Source organism: Arachis ipaensis, chromosome B08 (assembly GCF_000816755.2).
Source record: "Arachis ipaensis cultivar K30076 chromosome B08, Araip1.1, whole genome shotgun sequence".
NCBI lineage: Eukaryota > Viridiplantae > Streptophyta > Magnoliopsida > Fabales > Fabaceae > Arachis > Arachis ipaensis.
Window position 1 is genome coordinate 62,851,652 of NC_029792.2, and position 18,964 is coordinate 62,870,615.

At 35.5% G+C, this 18,964-nt stretch overlaps 1 long non-coding RNA gene across 32 annotated transcripts; it reads right to left on the reverse strand.

Moving 5' to 3' along the window:
- On the reverse strand, positions 10,565-18,336 carry LOC110265918. Of its 32 annotated transcripts, none has more exons than XR_002352538.1 (15): positions 18,174-18,335; positions 17,876-18,074; positions 17,641-17,777; positions 16,374-16,523; positions 16,128-16,149; positions 16,016-16,055; positions 15,810-15,894; positions 15,267-15,350; positions 15,125-15,167; positions 14,981-15,045; positions 14,358-14,410; positions 12,699-13,111; positions 12,440-12,574; positions 12,246-12,332; positions 10,901-12,140 (listed from the first exon to the last, which is right to left on the reverse strand). It is a non-coding gene; the product is annotated as an uncharacterized LOC110265918 (long non-coding RNA). The 32 variants fall into 32 exon arrangements; XR_002352530.1 differs by having other exon boundaries at positions 16,346-16,523; XR_002352542.1 differs by lacking the exon at positions 16,128-16,149 and having other exon boundaries at positions 16,374-16,467.

The window sequence follows — 18,964 nt, forward strand, 5'->3', positions numbered from 1 at the left end:
TATCAATCTGAAAAAAATAATAAATTTTTCTTCTCAAAAAAAATAAAAGTCACGATTTACTTGTAATATGTGACAAATAAAATTGATAATGTTGATTTTTTTTTCACAATTTTAAAAAAAATTTTAATTTGTAAACGATAGTAATAATTTGTGTATTTTCTCTCTATATAAAGAGTATTCGTGAATGTAATTTCTTACAAATGTTCATATTTTTATCTATTGCTTCTACTCTTTTATTTCTCTTCTTGCTTCTCTTTTCTTGGTTGTCTATGTATAGTTTTCATGATAAGAAAATAAAAAGATAGATAAGGGAAAAGAGGATAGATAAGGGTGTTTTTTTCCTACTAGACCTCTAAGAAACCTGTTCTTAGCAACCTAGGTCACCGGAAGGGGCTCCCTACTAGACCTTCAAAGAACTTGTCCTTGACAACCTAGATCAGAGGGATGAAAATTGAATCACTCAATTTTCTCCATGCAACAAGCGAAGCAAATCATTCACCTCACTTAATCACACTAAAAAAAGTGCATAAAGCACTAAAGAAATTTTATTCATCAAAAGTTATGTAAATTGTCTCACCAGAAGGTGTTTAAATAGACCCCAAACAAACTAGCTAAAAGATAAGATAAGATAACTAATTTAAATCAAATTTGATCTTATTGGATTAGATCAGATTTGATTTAAATTTTAAAATCCTAAAGATATGATAACTAATTTAAATCAGATTTGATCTTATTAGATTAGATCAGATTTGATTTAAATTTAAAATCCCTAAAAATACTACTAAACAAATCAAAAGTAACTCAAATCTTCCAACAAACTCTAACAACAAAACAAACCAAAATAAATGCCTAAAAAATTCGAAAATTAATAATAAATTATGCCTCGCATTAAATTTGAAAAGCATTATTGGGTTTCTTGTTGTCCTGACTTAGCCCAATGGGCCTTATGAATTGTTGCCCTTTCAGGACCACTATTTTTTAGACGAACTCTTGGTCTTCTAGATGTCCAAGACTGGCATGGCACAATTCTTCTAGAATTCAGATCCTTGAATATGACAAGATTATCATTCCGTCCCTTAGCTCTAAGATGACGAAAATGTCCTCCTGACCACATATCATTCTCTCCCTCTTCAAAAAGATTCGTCCTCGAATCTTGCATGAGATGCTCTTCGTCCCTCCAAGGAATCCAAACCCAATCTCCAGGTTTAAATACCATGGTTTGATGACTCTTCTCTACCCACTGAATTGTGGCTATGTCCTTCATGTGTGCAAGTTCAATCTTTCCAACCATAGTTTCACCATCTTGTTCAAAGTGTGCAATTTTGTCTTCTTTTCTTTTCATCCATATTAATGCCTCCATAGTTGATCAGTGAATCTACAAAGCCTGGGAAAGTTGATATAAAAACACTAGGAATTTCATGGTTAGATGTATGAGAAACTAAGGATTCCATGGAATTCAATGATACTAAGGCACTCTTGTCTAAGCTAGAACTTTCTAGATCTCTCTCACAAGTGTGTTTATTGCTATCAGTTTCTTTGTCACTCATTGACTCCTTTCGCTCACTATTCTCATATTTTCTCTCAAAACTCTCGCTTTCAATCAAACATGGATTCTTTTCACTCAAACACTCAATCTCTTTCTCAATTTCTTTTCTCTCATATTTTTCAAATTGCTCACATCCCAAGGACCCAGTTGAGAAATTCTGTACTGTTGAATCTTCCAAGGACACATCACCCTCCACAGCATACTCAACAAATTCTTCCATCTCTGGCTTTGAAGAAGAATGAAAGATAGGCATAGAAGAATTTCTCTTGTTATGGCGATCTATTATTTGTTGCACCTGCTCCCTGTCAATGGCCAATTTGACCAAATCGTCCAGGGTCTTGTAACGGTAACCTTGGACTATATCTGCAAGTTCTTCGTGTAATCCAAACAAAAATCGTTCCATAAGAACCTCAGGACTCCTTTTGATATTAGCCTTGTCCATCAAATATAAAAACTCCTTGTGGTACTCCATCATTGATTGTGAACCTTGTTGCAACTTACAAAATCTTCCAAAAATTTCATTGTGGTAAGATGATAGTACAACTCGATTCCTCATGTGGTATGATAATGTCACAAACTGTCTCCTCATGATTTTCTTCATCTTCTCCCAGCTGCAAATTGGACTCTTTCCGTACCATCTTCTGGATCTTCTTAATTCAGTCCACCATATACGGGCATCATCGGAAAAATTGGCTTGTACTAGTCGAACATTCTTTTCCTCTGAAAGGATGCAAGTTGCAAAAAACGACTCTACCTTTCTTTTCCATTCGAAATAAGCTTCAGGGTTGTTCCTCCCTTTAAATGCAGGGATTTTCAACCGAAAACCCTTTTTCACATATGAGATTCCGTCATCATCACTTTCGTACTCAATCATATTTTTTTTTGTTTTTTTTTTCAGACACTGACATAAAGATAGAATAATTGCAAAAACAAAATTAAAAAAAGAAAAAAAAATTTTGTTTTGTTTTGTTTTTTTTTTACTCTAACATGAATTTACAGAAAAAAAAAACTAAACAAGACCCATTGAAGAACTGAAGATTGATGGTTTAGAGGTTATAGTAAACTCTCATTGTAAGTATAGTTACTAAACCAAGCAATCAACCTTTCTTACAAACGTTTTGGTTGTCACAAGTAACAAACCCCTAAATAAATTGATAACCGAAGTATTCATACCTCGGGTCGTCTTCTCAAGGAATTGCAGGAAAGTGTTCTTATTATTGGTTATGAGTTGTAAATTGGGGTTTTGGATCAAGGTAAAAAGTTAGTTAAATGACAAGTAAAATAAAATAATAATAACTATAAAATAAACTTTTGGCAAGGTATGAGAAATTGGAAGTCCAGACTTAGTTATCCTTATCAATAATAATGAAAGTTGAATCTTAATTCCACTTAGTTGACCTTTACTAAAGCAAAGGAAAGTCAAGGGATAAATTAGTTTGATCTTCGAATCCTATTTATTTCCTAAGAAAATATTGGAATTATTGAAGTTCAACTCAATTGGCAAGATAATAATTATCAATTATGCTGTTGAATTGGATAACTCCTGAGTTACTGATTTCTTAACCAAAACCAAAAGGGGAAAAGTAAATCTACTGGAATAAGAATGCCTTCAGATGGGAAGCAATAATCATGTAAATAAAAGAAAGCAATATTAAACTGAAATACCTCAAATTGCATTAACAAAAGAACTTAAATATGACATAGACATTCATAAATTAAATTGGAAAAATAAATAAAAGAACATTGAACCTGGATTGAGAGTCACTCCTAAAACTAAGAGAAGTCCTAAATCCTAATCCTAAGAGAGAGGAGAGAACCTCTCTCTCTAAAAACTACATCTACTCCTAAAATTGTGAATGTGAAAGCCTCTCGGTGCTTCCTCCTGTGGTTGGACTTCTTCTTTTTCAGCTATGTCCTGTATGTCTTCTTCCTCTTCAACATCTTCTATTTCTACTACCTCTTCAGCTGAGGCATGTTCTGGTGAGCTTGAATCCTCCTGATTCCTCTCCTGCAGTGTGGTTCCGGACCTCAGGGTGATGGCATTAATGCCTCCCTTTGGATTGGGTAATGGTTGAGAGGGGATTCCAGTGGAGCTTGAAGGTTGCTTACTGGAATTTTGTATTGATCCAATCTGTGAAACAAGAGCTTGCAAAGTAGAGGTCAGACCATTCAGACTGGCATTAATGTTATTCATAATGTTATTTTCTATGGTCTGTTGCCTCCGCTCAAAAGATTGTAGTAACTCTTCATTAGGAGATAAAGAAGAATGAGTAAATTGAGAGGTCTGCTGTTGGGTATTCTGTGGTCCTTGGGATTGCCTCAGGTGAGGTGCTCTATAAGGTTGGTTCTGCTGCCTGTTGTTATTATTATTCCACCTCTGATTTCTCTGATTATCTCTGCCTCCTCTGTTATTGTTGTCCCTCCAATTCTGGTTAGAATTGTCCTGCCATCCATGGCTGTAGTTGCCACCTTGATTGTACCCTTGGTTGGGGCGGTCGTAGAAATTATGAGTGGCTGCCACGGTGTTATCTTCCTGCTGGAGCTGCGGACACTCATCAGTATAATGGCTATAATCTGCACAGACTCCGTAGACTCTCTATGGGACTAACTGTTGGCCTTGCAGTGGTGAAGGAGGTTGAGCTTGCTGAACTTGTTGTTGATTCAATTGCATTTGCTTCAACAAGTTGGTCATTTCACAGATACTCTGAGTTAGAGCAGCAGTCTCTCTGCTAGAGGATACTTCTACAACGTCTTTTGAATGGCCTTGCTTCTGTCTGTGGTTCCTAGTAGATTCAGCTAAGTCGTTGATCAATTGCCATGCCTCATTAGTGGTCTTGTACTTCTTCATAGACCCATTGCTAGCACTTTCCAATGTGGTCTTATCTTGGGGCCTCATACCCTGTGTGATGTAGCTGAGCAACACTATCTTGTCAATCATATGGTGGGGGCATGCTTCCAGAAGATTATTGAAGCGCTCCCAATATTCAAAGAGAGTCTCGTTGTCATCTTGAACAATTGTGGAAATGTCTTTCCTCAGTTTATCAGTAACTTCAGATGGAAAGAATTTCTCCAAAAACTCTTTTCTGAGCGTATCCCAGTTGGATACATTTGCTAGGGGTTGAGTGTAGTACCACTCTCTTGCCTTTTCCTCAAGAGAAAACGGGAAAGCTTTCAGCAGAATTGAAGTTTCATCTGTACCATCTCGCCTGACAGTAGAACAGGCTGCCTGGAAATCTCTCAGGTGCTTGATGGGCTCTTGAGCAGGTAAGCCATGAAACTTGGGCATCAAATTGAGCAGTGCGGTCTTTATTTCAAAATCTGTAGCCACCGCTGGGTGATGCACTTGAAACGGTTGCATTGTAAAATCAGGGGCTCCTTCCTCCTGGATGGTAACTCTCCTAGCTGCCATGTCGTCTACACGTGAATCAACCGAATCAGTAGAACGGGAGTTGGTTTCTTCCTCAAGTTCACTTTCAGATCCGCCCTCAGAGCGGACTAACCGACGCCGAGCTCGCCTTATTCGTGAAATAGTCCTTTCAATTTCAGGATCGAATACTAGCAAGCGCGGATCAGGAAGTGAACGCGTTATTTGACGAAAGAAACAGGCAGCTCATAGTAGCAAAATAAAATAAAATACAAATAAATAAATTCTAATTAATAACTTTAGCACTCTATTGCAACTCCCCGGCAACGGCGCCAAAAATTGATGGTGTGCAGAAGTTGGAAAATTAAAAATTGTTAAAACATTTACGTTGTAAGTATAGTTCTTAACTTGCCAAAAATCTACTCCTCAATTTAGAAAGGTGTCACAGAAAATTGAATTTAAAATACTGGGAGTATGAATCCCAAGTCGTCTCCTAACGAGTTGCAGAAAAGTGTGCTATTTTATTAATCAGAGGTTTTCAAAAAAGGTTTGAATTGGGCAAACAGAAAATTAAATTGGTAAATTTGAATAATGTAAATAAAAGCCTTGACTAGGAATTGATTAGTTGGAATCCCTATTATTGTTGGAATGCTCTCAGGATTAATTGACAATTAAAGGTTATCCTGTTTAGTTATCCTTCGCTAGGTGAAGGAAAGTCAAACAAGTTGGAATGCTATGTCCGTTCACAAGTTGCAACCCACTTAATAAAAAGGGATTGGTGTTAGTGATTAGGAGGCAATCCAACCATAAACCCAATTACAATTTTTCTTTCAAGCCTTCCAACTCAAGGGTTCCTTTCAATCAATTCCCCATCAAGTTAGAGAACTACTCGCTCATTGTGAATGTAAAATTCATAGCATAAAAAAAGGAATTAAAGAAAGACATTGTAAATAAAGTTAAAATAGTCAATTAAAAATAAAAGTGATCCTTGTATTAAATAATCCTAAGAATATTCCAATAGTAAAATTAAACAAAGCAAGGAACATGGAAGATTAAACCAAGTGAAGAAAACGAACTAGAATGACGAAGTCTTGATGAGGTAATAACTCTTCTCAGTGTTCCAATGCCAAAAAAGTAAGAGAAAACTAAAATCCTAAGAACTATGAATGTGTGTAGAGAGAAAACCTAGAGGAGGAGCAAAACTAGATCTAAAACTAAAACTGTGTAGAATGAATGTTGTCTTTGGTTTCTGCATGTTCTCTGGCTCTAGTCTGCTGTTCCGGGCCAAAAACTGGGTCAAAATAGGGCCCGAAATCGCCCCCAGCGAATCTGTAAATTATGCAGATCGCGCACGTCACGCGATCGCGTCGCTCATGCGGACGCGTCATTCGCGTTTCTGCTTTGCCACGCTGACGCGTCGTCCACGCCTCCACGTCGCTCGTACTTTTCCATTTCGCGCGGTTGCGTCATCCATGCGGCCGCGTCACTGCGATTTGATCTTCTCCACGCGGTCGCGTCGCCCATGTGGCCGCGTCGCTTCTCGCTGGTCATCTCCTTAATTTCTTGTGTTCCTTCCATTTTTGCTAGCTTCCTTTCCAATCTCCAACTCATTCTTGCCCTATAAAGCCTGAAACGCTTAACACACAGATCACGGCATCGAATGGAATAAAGGAGAAGTAAAATGTACAATTAAAAGTCTCTAAGAAGCAGTTTTCACTCATGTAATAATTTCAGGAAGGAAATATAATTGCATGCTATTTTAATGAATAAGTGGGTCAGGATCATGATAAAACCACACAATTAAACACAATATAAACCATAAAATAGTGGTTTATCACCCATGGAACGTGTAGATAAATAAGAATTTACCTACAACCTGTAACTGATACCAGATGATAAGGAAATAAAAAGATAGATAAGGGAAAAACAAAGGATAGATAAGGGTGTTTTTTTCCTACTAGACCTCTAAGAAACCTGTTATTAGCAACCTAAGTCACCGGAAGGGGCTCCCTACTAGACCTTCAAAGAACTTGTCCTTGACAACCTAGATCAGAGGGATGAAAATTGAATCACTCAATTTTCTCCATGCAACAAGCGAAACAAATCACTCACCTTACTTAATCACACAAAAAAACGTGCATAAAGCACTAAAGAAATTTTATTCATCAAAAGTTATGTAAATTGTCTCACCAGAAGGTGTTTGAATAGACCCCAAACAAACTAGCTAAAAGATAAGATAAGATAACTAATTTAAATCAGATTTGATCTTATTGGATTAGATCAGATTTGATTTAAATTTTAAAATCCTAAAGATATGATAACTAATTTAAATTAGATTTGATCTTATTAGATTAGATCAAATTTGATTTAAATTTAAAATCCCTAAAAATACTACTAAACAAATCAAAAGTAAATCAAATCTTCCAACAAACTCTAACAACAAAAAAAACCAAAATAAATGCCTAAAAAATTCGAAAATTAATAATAAATTATGCCTCCCATTAAATTTGAAAAGTATTATTGGGCTTCTTGCTATCCTGACTTAGCCCAATGGGCCTTATGAATTGTTGCCCTTTCAGCACCACTATTTTTTAGACGAACTCTTGGTCTTCTAGATGTCCAAGACTGGCATGGCACAATTCTTCTAGAATTCAGATCCTTGAATATGACAAGATTATCATTCCGTCCCTTAGCTCTAAGATGACAAAAATGTCCTCCTGACCACATATCATTTCATCTCCTGCAAGTGTCCATTTTTTCTCTTATTGCTTCTACTCTTCTATCCGTTTTCTTGTATTTTTTTTCTTGGTTCATTGTGTGTGGTTATTTATTTCTTTTGTTATTCATCTCATGAAATATTTGTTTTATTTATTAAAAAATAATTTTAATTTTTTAATCCAAAAATAAATAGTAATATTAATTAAAAGTTTATTATAATGGTTAAATTTTATCAAAAATACCTGAAGGTGTGATATTTATGTGTAATAATCCATGTACACGTGTTTTTTCTTTTATAGTTTTTTTCGAGAAGTTTAAGAGTTATATTTGTCAAAATATAGATTCTCATATGCCAAAAAAGGTGACAAGTATTTTATATAGATGACCTATATTAGTATTCAGTGAATTCGTCAAATTTTAAGTGATGTACATCACGAATGACGTAAGTTTACAAGAGATATTCTCAATCTACTGTGAAACTCAATCACAAATGTCGGTCATTGAGCTGTTTGTGGAGTTCGAACAGTTACCTAATACTATTGAAGAACCTCATCTGGATTTTGAGTGGCAAAGTTATAATAGTAAAAGCAAAGAGGAATATGAAGGCAATTACAATTTTGTTGATCAATTCAGATGAGGAACAAACAGAATGCACCGTTGAGTCAGATGTGGAGGACGTGGCTACTAGCAAATGAGCATCCATTCAGAGAGCCATCTTTCATGTGAGCTTTGGATCTCAATGCAATGAATGAACCAGAGTTTCCAGAGTATGCAAATGCAGGTGTGTAGTTGTGAGCATGATATTTTAATTAGTAAGTTACATGTTAATTGATTATGATTTTGCACTGTGTAAATATGTTTTGCAGTATTATTGCAGATCCAACTGTGGTCGCAGATAGTGAGTTTGTCATTTGAATGGAATTTAATTCTAGAGAGGCTGTGATAAAGACAGTAAAAGATTATACAATTCACAGAGGTGTTGATTATCAGATTTATGAATTTGAGCCAATGACATTTTATGTAAAATGTGTGCAACATAGGGCCAGCTGTGACTGGCTTATCAGGGTAAGCATGATGCAAAGAAAATATTGTTGGGAGATTAGATAATACAATGGCAGCCATACCTGTACAAGAGAAACTATTTCTCAATACCATTCGAAGTTGGACTCGAACACGATTGCAAAAGCGATTAGGCCATTGGTAGTGGCTGACCCATCCATAAAGGTACGATCTGTGATTGCAGATATCCAATCAAAGTTCAACTATACGATTAGTTACTGCAAGGCATGGTTGGTTAAGCAGAAGGTAGTGAAAAACATTTTTGGTGGTTGGGAAGCCTCTTATGAAGCGTTGCCGATATGGTTTGAAGCAATGGTTGCGAAAGAGCCATCAGCAGCTGTCGAGTATGGAACGTTACCTTGTTACCATGGGGATGAGTTGGCTCAAGATGTCAGGGTTCTAAATCGAGTTTTCTGGAGCTTCTACCCATACATTAGAGCATTCAGACACTGCAAGTCGATTGTACAAGTAGATGGCGCACACTTGTATGGAAAATATAAATGAGCATTGTTGTTTTAGTTTCACAAGATAGCAACAACAATATTGTGCTTATTGCCTTTGTCATTATCGAGGGTGCGACGTTAGATGCATGGTTCTTTTTCCTTCGCCATTTGCAAACACATGTAGTAACGAGGGATGAAGTAAGCTTTGTCTCTAATTGACATGACTATATTAGCTCAGTCGTTGCTCGTTGTAACGGAGCATGGGAGCCTCCGAGGGTCATACACATATTTTGCATTAGGCAATAGCATCCAACTTTTTAAGGCAGTTTAAGGCACCGTTCATGCAAAAGCTTGTGGTGAATATAGGTAATTAACTGTAGCGTTTTATTTAATATTATATGAATCACATGAATCACTTTTTAGATGGGCTAATTAATGTGTGTTTATCTTGAATCTTTTTTCTCAGGTTATTCTAAGACAAGGGATAAATATGAAATGCGGTACCAATGGTTGCATGCTCGGGGTGAGGCTTACACTTGGTGGTTGGATCGGATTCCCTGCCAGTGGCATGACTTGGCATATGATGGTGGACATCGATGGGGTCATATGACGACAAACCTAGTTTAGTGTATCAATAGAGTGTTGAAGGGGGCACACAATCTTCCTGTTACAGCACTTGTGAAGGTGACATTTTACAGATTGAATGAGCTATTCACAAGGAAGAGGGCTAAAGCTGAGTCTCGCATTAGAGCTGGACACTTATTCTCCGAGTCAGTTACTAAAAAGATTCAGGCAAAATCTGATCGCTGCTGGAAACATTATGGTGAGTTGCTTTGGTAGACAAAATGAGGTATTCAAAGTGCAAGAGATGCCCAGTGGGGTTGAGTATGCAGTCCTACGTCGTAGACACTGTGATTGTGGTGAATTTCAAATAAATCGTTTTCCATATCGTCATGTCTTTGCCTGCTGTGAAAACCAACATCTTAAGTAGCAAGTATATGTAAACAAGATCTATCGGATGGATGAGATTCGAAAGGTGTATAGAGCGAGGTTTAGGCCATTGGGCAATTCGACAACGTGGCCTGTGTATGGAGGACCAAGGATGATAGCTAATCCAAATATTAAAGAGAGTCACTAAAGGCTGTCCCAAATAAACTCGTTTCTTGAATGAGATGGACACACGATCAATGCGAGGTTCACGATATTGTAGGCTTTGCGAAGGCGAGGGTCATAGTCGTAGTAGATGCCCCCATGGTGCCAGACCTAGTTCATGCGACTGAGCAACACCGTAATAATGTATTACATGAGACACTTAGTTTGTAATTTATAAAAACAATTGGAGATTATTTTTATTAATGATTGTTATTATCTAAAGTGTCTATTGTTTCTATTCAAGTTAATTTGGCATAAAGTGGGAAAAAAGAATAAATATTTAAGGCAACATATAATAATTATCAATTCAACATAGTTATTACTTAGTACAAAGATAGGACTTTTTTCTAAAGTCTTACAATTTGTAGTGAAATTACCATTCACACTTGCTAAATTTTTTCTTAACAGTATTAACCACATTTTTATATTTATTAGACATAGGCTTCTTAATTGTTGATGGAGTATATTTATTTTGGCTTCAATGTGGTGGATTTACTCTCAAATTATAGCATTTTTCCAATTCTTCAATGGTCTGCCAACAAATACACCATATTTATTCTAATTGACATAATAGGACTATAACAATTTTTTTCATAATTAAGAACAATGCAACAATAATTAAGCAACATAATTAAGCATAAACTCTAAATATCATGTGATTAACAAAATAGAAATAAGACCATTATCAACGGTAACAAACGCTACAATATCATGCAACAATAACTATAATTGAATTACCTCCGGTTCTAGCCTGCAGTTGCTCATCGCCATCATCAGCCTCATCACCACCATCATCATCCATCTCGTTTTCCTTATCATCTTCGTCACCAGAGTCCATCTTATCATGGTATGCACCAAATCTGTGAGAGACAACTTGGTTTTCTTCATCTGTCTCCTGAATTGATGAATCAATGAGGTTAAGATCGATTCTTGGACTATATGCACTAGTTCCAGAGTTGTACTCATGACAAATACCTCGACCCCATTCACTCCTACTGGAATCAAGTGACATTCTAGCTGCTAAATGAGATGAACTGGATGGACCATATACTCGTGCATCAAAAGAAAATCTACCAGGCACCACCCGAAGTGGCTGTTGCACCAGCTGAGCTAGATGCTCCTGCTGGTGTGGAGGGTGTTGGGTTGGGTTCATCACATTTGACATCTGTGACGTACCTTGGTCTTGTATGAACCCAACAATCTGATCCCAAACAGTTTCTGCCATTGCCTCTATCAACGGCAGTGTTATGACTATGTGCTACCTCAAATGATGGGACATATAGATATTGTGTACACATGTTTAGCAGCTCTGTTTGTTGATCAGTTGGAGACCATCCTGCCATAGTTTCCTGTAATTGTGGTGACAAAGGACGTGCCTGTGGTGGTGGTGGCGGCGGTGGTGGTAGTGATGTTAGTAGTGGTGGAGATGGCAAACGTGATGATGGTGGTGGTGGTAGAGGAAATCAAGCGGACAACTGTAAATGATCGGCATATTGTCGATGGTGCCAATCAATATACTCATGTGATGGCTCAAAATTTTCAACAAACTCAGTACCAAGCACATCCCATTGTCTGTTTTGCCACAAGTTAATCCATTCACTCTACTGGTTGGCCTGGTTCAAATTTTTTGGACCCATCAACAACTTGTTGTGTGCATCTCCGAGAATCTTCGGGTTCTCCGGAGTTATCTTGTCGCCTCCCAAATTGTCGCTTAACCCTGTTAGTTGGACACCACTCAATGCACTCAAAGAAACTAAGAGGAGACGGTGACAACCAAAAGTGTGGATCCTCATAGATATCATGTATGTAGCACGAAATCGGGGCCTAGAATCCGCGGACTATATGGGTCCCACACAAACTGTGACAGCATGAATTATGCATTTTGGTAAACATCATGATAATAACAATAATCATTAATAGTATTAACAACACGAGGAATTCATATAAGTGTTAATTTACATACGTTATCATTCTGCATATTATCAAGCATATGCCTGACATGTGCAGGTGTCAAGCGTTTATACTCCGTCGAAAGACAATGATACTCATTCTACATGTGATATTAAAATGTTACATTAATAAAATACATAAAAATTATTTAATTACATAACATTAATATAAATTTGAAACTTTATAATATTTAACAAAAGCTCTTACCAATAAGCTAACGGAAATGTCGATGGACGACGCATTGATGCAAGAAAAGGCATTCGCTCCCAAACCCATACGTGCAGCAGTGTTAACGGCCCATCCAAATCCTTGCAATCATATTGCATAGCCTTACACAAAGACCTGTACAAATGGACAAGACAGGCTAATCCTCAACTGTATATCCTAATTTTAGGAATATCACGGAGTAAAGGTAGAAATTTTCAATACACTCCTGCACCAGACTTGTCAGGAAATAATGTCGTACCAAATAACAACATGATGTGGCACCTGGTATAACACTCCATGCCTCATAATCAGTCAACATTATATCATGTTTAATTTTACGCAATCACGTTAGCTTCATAAAGCTACCTCTACAATTACTCGTTGTGGGTGCAACTCCAAAGTTCAACAAGCATTCTTGTTGCATGAGTTCGTGATTGCTGGCAGTTGGCCCTGTAACTGGTAGACTATTTTTTTAAATTCTGAGAATCAATACTACATCTTTTAAAGTGACAGTACATTCAGCTATGGAAAGATAAAATGTATGAGTAACTGGATTCCACCTTTCTACTAAAGTATTGATCAGGGCCGTTTGTCCTACAATTTTTCGAATTTGAGACACATTATAAAAGCCAGCATCTCTTAAATAGAATTTCACTCTTCGATCGTATGGCACTGTTGTTTTTTTTTGTCGTATGTTTACATGGAGAACCATCGTAAGCTTGCTAGGCAGCATAGAATTACTTTTCTGAGGAACAAGAGACGAAGAATGCAATCGTCGTTACCTTCAGATTCCTCCGAGAATGATTCGTCCTCAGTTAACTGATGTCATCTTCATTGTGTTTTTTCTGTATATTTGCCATGGTTTGTTTCTATTTATCAACAATCATCCTGGTTCACTAGAGGAAACCAATTATGTAATACTCGAATACGTGGGTTTATCTGATGTAGGTTGTTCACTTTAGTGCTAATATCTTTCATAGTTCGGGATCAAATCCTATATATATTATTGAAAACAATTCGAATATACAGACACATGTGCCGCCTTAGTGCAGTACACGTGCGCCAAATGAAATCTTCACGCCGGCTGTTATAGAGGAAGGTGATTTAATTATATCTATATGTATATGAGTCCATCTAATTGTATTTTTTTCCCGACTGTCGCATCATTTGATTGTGTTATATATATATATATGTGTGTGTGTGTGTGTGTGTGTGTGTGTGTAGATACAATAGTAAGTGCTCAAATGAAAATTACTATTTCACCTTCGAGATTTGGTTGAAATATAAAGTGGTTACTTATGGCCCACTACATGGATTTTGCTTATTTGTGGCGGTTTTTTTCTTATTTGTGGAGGTTTCAAACCCCCACAAAAAAGATCGTGGCAGTTTCAAAAACCTCGAAAATTTGAGGTGCCACGAGCTCCTTTGTGGCGGTTTTTCACAACCCCCACAATTCCATTCAGTGGCAGTTTCCTATACCCTTTTGTGGGGGTTTTATGCTAGTGTTTTGTGGCAATTTTTGGTTAATCATTGTGGCGGTTTAGAACCCCCCATAAAAAGAATTTCTAATTTAAAAAAAAAAAGACACATTCATGTGGGGTTTCAACCTCCACAAAATATGTCAATATTATTCTTAAACAATTAATCTAGATACTAAAATTATATTATTATACTACTAATCAATTATCATTTAAAAGAAATCTTTAAATAAAAAAATTTAGAAGAAAATTAAAATATTACCTATTTGAACAAAATTTAACACACAAAAAATTTAAAATATAAAACAAGACACTTGCGTCTATTAAGTATTAACCAACACATACATGAATATTGTGCATCTGTGTGAAATCCTGTTTTATTCTTCCTAACACTAATTATAAATCCATATTATGCCATCTTCAATTAAATGATTGCTTACCACATAAGAAGCAAATGGCAACATTGCCATTGGATCAAAGTTGGCACATATAGCTGCGAATACATATAAAATAAAAGGCTTTGTAAATTTTGCAGTTGTATACTTGTATCATCAAACAATAAAGGTACCAATAAGCAAAATAAAAAGATTAACCGGAAAAAAAGATCAATACAAGTAGTATTTACCAAGATGTAAAACAACTAGTAATAGCTCAACTAAATCAATAACTACTTCTAAAAGGTGGCAAACTTTCCTAATACATCACATCTCAAATTTCAAATGGATAAAAAGTTTCTAGTTTCGCTCAGTTATACTGAGGCTATGATTGTAGGCATGGTGCTATCATCTTTCGACTTTGATAGTGACTCCAAGTTCCTATTGATATCAATTTCTTCTAATAGGAGACTTTCTACAAAAAGAACTTTTGCAACTTACTTTCTATAAAGAAATCAAATTCACAAAAAGATGGTTATTCAACCAGATGCTATATTTTTTCTCCCTATTCTAGCATATGAATCCAATTTCACAAGATCAAAATAAGAGGATTACCTATTATCATCTCAAATATATTAGCATCATTATTAGCACTTCATTATTAGCATCTCAAATAAATACATGGTTACCTTTTTCAAAGATTCCTGAAGAATCTTTTGTAAAGACCCATTGTTCTTTTTGAGTACATGAAAGCCTATATATTTCACAAAGCCATTAGATTTTTGGAATGACTAAAAGTGATAATATCAGATGGTTGCCAATTACCAACTTACATTTTTAAAATCAGAACGCGATTTAATAGGATCCACATATTTGCTACAAAAGAAAAATAAAGCACATTATCATCACAATAGCATGTAATACAAACTGTAGCAGATATCGTAAAAGAACATAAAATTGGAGAAAAGAACTTACTACATATAGTTTTCCTAACAAGAACTTCTCTCAGCAATTTCTTTTTCGATCTCAAGTTTTCAGTACACTCTTCTCATCAATAACCTACAAGATTGCTAATTGTGTTAAAGAAACAAATTTAAACACAAAGCCGCCACTGTTACAGCCACAGGAATTAAGATTTAACAGTAATCCTTTCTCATCAACCCAACCAAATAGTTAATTATCAATTGTACATAAATATGATACCTCATTTTAATTAGTCAAATTTACAATTCATAGTTAAGAACTTGACATTTAACATATTTATAATTCACAATCAGAACACTCCAATCATGTACACCTAAATAAAACAGAGGGTATTAGGCAATATTAGAAATCTTGGAATCATCATCGTCAAGGAGCCACCAAATGAAATTGATTTGCTTTTACAATGAGATTAGAACTAAACTATACAAGGAGCCACCAAATTACATGCCATGACTAGTATTTTTTAGAAAACTTACTTTCTTTCATCAATATAAAGATAATAGAAAGAAGCACATTCTAATTCTTTGACCTTACCTGCAAAGTATTGTTGGCAAGATCCAGCATTCAGAACCCAAGAATAAATACAAGAGCACCTCTTGTTCAGGTGTCTTTAAATGTGCTAGAATTTCAAAAATATAAAATTCATTAGTATTTAAGTAGGTTCATAGACGTGAAATTTTAAAAGCAGAAGTGTGGTAAAACTAAAGAATAAACAAGAATGAATAGATGGCAAGAAAAACCTGCAATGCTCACTTGTATCCCCGAATAAATAACCAATCTCTGCAGAAAATTCATATTTTTTTACCCCTAATAATAGGAATTTGTAGCAAGTACTAGAAAAGCAGAACCAACCATTTTCTTAAACCACCTTCTTCTGAAAGTACACGGTAGAGCTAACATCATATTAGGAATAATTTAGATAGTATTTGCTACATTATGTTGATCAAAACCTAATAAGAAAAATTATTCTTCACAACTATTGCTAATAAGGAAGATACCACTTCAAAGAAAATTGAACAATACAGGTTATGACATCAATCATAGCAAAAGGTAGACTTAAAAAAAAGTACCAGAAAATGAGAGTGAAAATGTGTTTACAGGGGTGGAAATGATTGAACAAATCATCATTCTCTTCTTCCAGCTTCTGCCATACTTTCTTGTCATACTTCCAGCTCAATGTCTTGGCGTGAAACTTTCTTGCCATCAGTAACAAAAACAATAACAATCAGTAACAACAATCATAAAAACCTGAAAAAGAACGCAAAAAGAGAGATATAAATATCATAATCAAATAACTATAAAACTTTAAACTATTAAATTCAAGTAGACAGGCAATCCAAGAAACCCAAACAGAGATTGGGAAACCTAGAACTGAATAACAGAATAACAACAAGAAAAATTCATGAACAAGTTCAAGCATTAGCCTATGTTATCCAAAGAAACGAATAACAACAACAAAAATTCCATTCATCACAATTTCAACATGAGTGGGTCCATTAATATGAATGTGAGTCACCTTATAATTCAATAATTCATATATAAATAAATAAAAATTTCTTTTGCTTCTATGCCATATCCCAATAATACGACTACAAGTAACTAAAACCCATCCTCAAAGCAAAGCAACGGAGCACTAAATTTATATGTTCTTTAATGAAATAAATTCGTATAATTGAGGACTTTAATGCAATTTGCAAGAAATTAAAGTACTCCATAATGGATGCAGTAGGAGGAGGTGCAATAAGTTTGAGAAACATTTCATCTCCAACTCCGTACCTGTTTGGTGGCTTAGCATTCATGTTTGGACTCATTGCAATGGCATTGATGCTTCTAGCATTTCATGTTTGGACTCATTGGAACATTTCAATGAAAGAGAGATCAAATGTTCCAATGAAAGATGAAAATCGAGCACAATGAATTCAGAATAAATGATAAATAAGGGACAATAATTTTATCATACAATTTCAGGAAATCCAAAAATACAGATGCACCAACATTAATCAGTTACCATTAATCTATCTCAATTCCTAATTAGCACAGCACAAACCCCAAACCAAATAAACCACACCAAATAATGTAACCAGAAATCCCTAGATTTCTATCAAAGATGCTAACAATAGTTTTCAATGGAGAGCACCTCTGTATAATAAATCTTCCAAGATAAACAACAATCAAAAAAATTTCGGAGTTTTTAAATCAAGTGGATTCGCAATCAAAAGAACACAAACAAAGATCAACAAACTTAGAACTCAATAATAGATCTTAATGGAACAAAAAATCTAACCAAACAAAGATCAAGAATAAAAAATAATCAAAGCAACAACCTAGCACAAAGCAAAATTAGGAGGAAAGTATCGGCGCATACCAATGGAGACGGTGTTAAGAGGCGGCAAAGAAACACAAAAGACATGCAACAAAGAAAAAGCAAGAGAAAAAGAAGGAGAAGATGGTGCCATTGGACAGGGAACAGGCTGACAGACCCCAATCATCCATAGATGCAACCTACCAACGAAAGCCACATTAGGCTCAAGCTTTAGATCTGAGAGAAAAAAGGAATTGAATCTAATTACACAAGGAAAAAAAAGCAGCGAAAAATTCACCTGAACAAGCTATGACAAAAATAACTCCGGGAAGACCAGCACCTGTTCCAACGTCCACGAGGCTAAGCTTCTCATGTGACGGCGCGCCGCCGCAGCACGTGCGGTAGCAATCCTTAAGAGGAGGGAGGATTGCAAGCGTGTCCTCAACGTACCTCTCCATGACTTCGTCGGCGTCTTTGACTGCGGTGAGATTCATGCGCTGCAATTAAAAACGGCAAAATTAAGTGTTAATGTAGTTGAAGAGTTGAAAGAATTGGAAAGTAGCAACGACGATGAATGACAGCAACGACGAGCTTACTCTCCCTCTGATCTCAAACACTATGGCAAGCTTGACGGTGACAATGGCGAAGAGATGCGGCAAGTAGATCTAGGGTTTCATTAGATCTCACTCTTCTTCCTTTTTTAATTTTTTGGACAAGTTTTTTTTGGACTGAAATTGGTTTGGGTTTGATTTGAGTAGATTAGGGACTCATTATTTATTTGGACAAATGGACTCAGAAATTTAAATTAGTATTAATCAATAGAATTTCATATTTTGCCATAAATAAAATATGTTATGAAAGTTTTCTAAAACCTCCACAAAAAAAATCCCATAAAGAAGTAGAAATCTTGTAGTGGAATGATGTATACTCATAATATGTTGTACATAATAATGCCTGATAGTGGTGATTATTGTTAATATATCATATCTGGATTCTGTACTTTTTTCACTAATTATTGCTTATTCAAATAAAGATGTTAGCTTTGTTTTGTGATAGAAATTAGCATTCTGAGAATGATTTTATATATAGAGTTATATCTTATATTGAGAATGTGTGTTATAAAAGATTTAGTTTTTAAATTGATATTAAAAAATAAATTTTTAATTTGAGAATATGTAAATGAGATGAGATTAATGAATGATTTGAAATTAAAAATAAATAAATAATTAAAGTCTCTAGGAAGCAATTTTCAAACATGTAATAAATTCATAAAGGAAATCTAAATGCATGCTGATTTAATGAATAAGTGGGTAAGGATCATGATAAAACCACACAATTGAACACAATATAAACCATAAAATAGTGGTTTATCAACATCCCCACACTT